General features: G+C 34.7%; 1 long non-coding RNA gene across 1 annotated transcript; it reads left to right on the top strand.

The window, feature by feature from the left end:
- Positions 1–2099: 2099 nt before the first annotated feature.
- LOC107043606 lies at positions 2100–3876 on the top strand. The gene is made up of 3 exons (XR_001461256.1): positions 2100–2285; positions 2410–2477; positions 3452–3876. It is a non-coding gene; the product is annotated as an uncharacterized LOC107043606 (long non-coding RNA).
- Positions 3877–4359: the final 483 nt, after the last annotated feature.

Raw genomic sequence — 4359 nt, forward strand, 5'->3', positions numbered from 1 at the left:
ATTATCTTATTTTTGAGAGCAAAACGAGACTCACAAAAAACTTTCAATGATTATTTTTTTCTTTCGGATTCTGGTTAATCAGAGCGCAGTATTTCGACGTGAATAAGAGAATGCTACTAACAATTTTTGGCAATTTTTGATCATTTTTGATAATTCCGCTCTAGCTTTTCAATTGTTTTTATAATCAAATAACTGTCAGAGATTATAAGAAATAGTGAGAGGACTGTGAAAGAAAAAAAATGAAAAATGAGTCGATTCGGGAAGAACTCTTTGGAAAAAATGAAAAGAAATAGAAAACGATCATCATATCAGTATGGAGACGATATTGAATTTATCATGTGAGTTGAAACTCTGCACTTTGTTTGGCCAGGTCCGAATGAAAAAAATAATCCGCCGAATATCACTCGACCTTCAAAATTCATCAAATATTTTCCTTTTGTTTTCCTGAGTAACAATCAACGGGTGGAGTTTCACACAAACCTCTGAAACTTCTCTCTCTCGTTGCTACACAACAAAACAATCAGAAAATATGCGATAATTTTGAAGGTCATGTGATATTACTACTGAAAATTTTTCTCATCTGGCACACAGATGCTCAACGGAAAACATTTTTCGCGTTTCATAACCATATAATCATTCTTGCTGGTTTTGAGATATTATGGGTGAAAGAATCATCAACAAAATGAGTAAGGCTTTGATTATTAATCAATAATCAAAGCCAATCATTTATTGATTGCAAAATGATTAATTCACCAAAAGAAACGTGAAAAAAGAATGAAATTTACATACCTGTTTGATTCCAAAGCACACACAACACAACATAACACAACACGTGATGACAAAATAATGATGATTATTATCGGCCCAAATCATTCACTTTCCCCCATACGGAGTCGCCCCCCGTGAAAAAATTCCGCAACTTTTGTTAAAAACACCCCAAATTGAAAATAAAATAAAAAAAGAATCTTTTCGATCCTCAAAAAACTTCTTTCCCTGAAAACTTGTTTTTTTTAAATAAAAATTGGCCATTATTGGCCAATTTTGAGATATTTGTGGGTGAAAAGAGGTGCGGAGAGATTTGCAAAACGCCGGCCTCTCCACCCCACCCCCTTCTCTAATAGTGTTTACATCGTACGGAACCGTATGACAGTGCCGGCGTGAAAACATCGCCTTAGTCGCGGTCGGTAAAAAGGAGCGCTAGGTAGGCATGGGACTTGCCGCATTTTCACTGGAGCATTGAGTCGCCGTGGATTATCTTCCCTCAGTGTTCGGCTATGACAGCTGATCGCCAGCTCGTTGTACACTTCTTATTTCGCGAGTGTTTATTTATTTATAATAAGTGTAGTTTTAATAATTCGGGGGAAAAATTTGTAATCGCGCTACATACGCGAAATTTTTAGATTTATTTTGTGTTCAGTGAAATTTTTGTCGGAAGTGAAATGTGACCGGGGTTATCTACACTAACAAGATTATCTACCCTCAGTGCATACTCTTCCCCCAAAACTTTGTCTACTTCTTACGGCGCGAGTTTTTTTTTATTCTTTATAAAATTAGGCTCAAAAAATTAATCAATAAAATAGAATTCGCGCTACATCGCCCTTTTTTCTTTTTTTATTCCCTTTAGGCTATAAAATTGCCCCCAAAAAGTACCGGAGAACAGTGGGGGAAATACGCCATCTTAGATGGCAGAGAACATAGACGAGGGGGGGTGGGTGGAGGGGGGAGGGGTTTCGAACCTCCATGCGGGCCTTAAAATTAATACAGAAGAAAACATGGCTGACCTACTCACGAAGTCGTTGAACAAAGAGAAATTGATTAAACTAAGAACTCCGTTAAAATTGATATAAAATGAACAAGTACAAATGTAAAGAGGCGTGTTGAGTATATGTATGTACATTTGTACTAGTATGATGAGTGCTGCCACCTTGGGTGTTGGTGGAGTAAGTAATNCCCCCCCCCTCAAATTATTCTACAGAAAATTGACAAGGAGAGTACTGGAAGTTGACCTGGGCGATTCGTTACATGACGCAGGTGAGCCTCAAGTAAAATAAACTCGACAAAGTCATTTTATTTTTAATTTTTTTATTTTNAAAGAGATAAGATGTATCCTGAGTAATCATTATAATAAAGTATTTAATTTGATATAGTTAAATAAGAATTGCTTTAATAATTAATTCTTAACCGTGACAATCGGTCGTTCACAATCGAGTACTCCTCCCGAAGATTGATCGATATCCTCAAGTGTCACTTGTGCAGGTGCATTGTGAGTAAAAAATCGCCAAACAGTTAAGTGCACTTGAATAATTTCTTAATTTCGACCTTTGATAAAGCAATGGGGCTTTAAATAACTTTCTTTTTCTTCAACTTCAAACTTTCCTCTTGTGATATGTAATTTCATCCCCATCACAGATTTCGAGACGTTCTGAACTACCGAGAGAATCACAAAATGTTCCCATCAACATCATTCGATGCCAAAGGTAAATTCGAGGTCATGAAATATTATATTCTTTGTCAAATATTCAATCTGCTCAACAACAAATTCGGGTGTTGAAGTAGTATGGTGATGAATGGACTTTGAAGGTTAAACTATTATATAAATATGATATTAACATCCTGAGGTATTTTCTGATCAATTGACGGTCTGGAATGGTTAATAATAATTTATTTGAAAATAGCATATACACAATTCAACAAAATGGTGTAAAAATGACCTCTGAGTGTTGTCAGAAAAATATCCCAGTATAAAATGAATTTTGATCTCTAGGACTCATTTTTTTGCACATTGCTCTCGCGTGTTGCTCTCAATGACTCAATTGGATTTTAAGGAAAATCGCTTTGAAAATGCTCCGTGTCAGTAACATTCCATATCAGTGTTTTAACTGTTCGTTTCGTTCCATAGAAAGGAATCGAGGATGTATCTCATACTTTCAGACTATTTTCACTTTGTTTCAAAATTTTTGACAAAATGTTGATCGGATTGGCATAAAAAAATATAACGTTTTTCCGTTTTATCATTATTTAATGCCCCACGACGTTTTATAATCGTGCAGTCATTTTTCTGCGTTTTTTTCTCAACTTTTCAAGTATTTACAAAACTTGAGAAAAAATCCAGTAAAATGGTTGCATGATAATAAAACTTTGTAAGCCATTGAATAATGATAAAACGCAAAAACCTTATATTTTTCACATTAATCCGATCAACAATTCATCAGCAATTCAAAGAAAAACCGTGGGAATAGGCTCCAAGTTGAAATACATCCTCAATATGAGAATTTACTGAGAAATATTCAATTTTCCGAGGTAAAAAATCGATTGATTTGGATTCTCCAATACAACTCATTCTTTTGAGATTTCTAGTCTGGATAACACGCGGGATATATCGAATTGGATGTTCTGTGGTGGACTACTGTTATTCAAAATTGGTAATAAAAACTCTCCAATTTTCCCACAGTTGCAGAAACGGATGAACGAAATGCTAAATTTCAATCTGTGTTGGAGAAGAGCAATGGCAGCTGTAAGAGGATCTGGGATAAGTTGGATGCTATGGCAAAGAATATAAAAAGAGGGAATGGAGTGATGCAAGATTTGAAGGAGAATCAGAAGATGATGAAAGAATACTTGAATGAAATTGGCGACTTGAGTGACTAGAGTATTTTCAATCAAGATGTGTCTTTTCAAATAATATCCACACGCAACATTCATATATTGGTCATGAATTATGTTTTATATCTTAACGCCACAATTAATCCACAATTAGATTCTATGGGAAAATAACTTCTGCGATTAGTTTCGAAATTTGATTTTACGAGTTCATTAGCACTTGAATGAACGCATTGATTTCCATTCTTTTTATGAAGATTCCAAAGTCTTAGTTATTCCAAGTCTTAGTTATTGATCGATATTGTTATTTATCTGAATAAAATATTGTCATTCACTTAAGGGGGGAATATGAAGGGTACTTTCTCCTAGACAACTAAACTCCAGGCAAATATTTTTTCCTTGAATTCATCTTCGAAAACCTCTCATAATCAAGATGATTCAATATTTAAAAAGATGTAACTAATCGAGAACGGACAATTCGAGAATACTATTCTTGTTAATTATGTAATTATCTCCTGAAATCACTAGTTATCGTGAGTAGAGCTCATCTTGGATAACGAAAGAAATGCTAATGAGACAGTTGATAAATGCATGAGGGTTGTTTTCAAAAGGGGTATAGACGATGTTGGAGTAGATGATACGAAGTACATCTCAATATTCTAAGCTGCTCCTTTTCCGTTACTTTGATATTTAAAAGAGATTTTATTTATTTTCACATTCCATTCGTCGTCTTTGGTAAACATCTTTGAATTCAAGGCA

This window comes from Diachasma alloeum, unplaced genomic scaffold, assembly GCF_001412515.2.
Source record: "Diachasma alloeum isolate Michigan unplaced genomic scaffold, Dall2.0 Dall_scaffold_00604, whole genome shotgun sequence".
NCBI lineage: Eukaryota > Metazoa > Arthropoda > Insecta > Hymenoptera > Braconidae > Diachasma > Diachasma alloeum.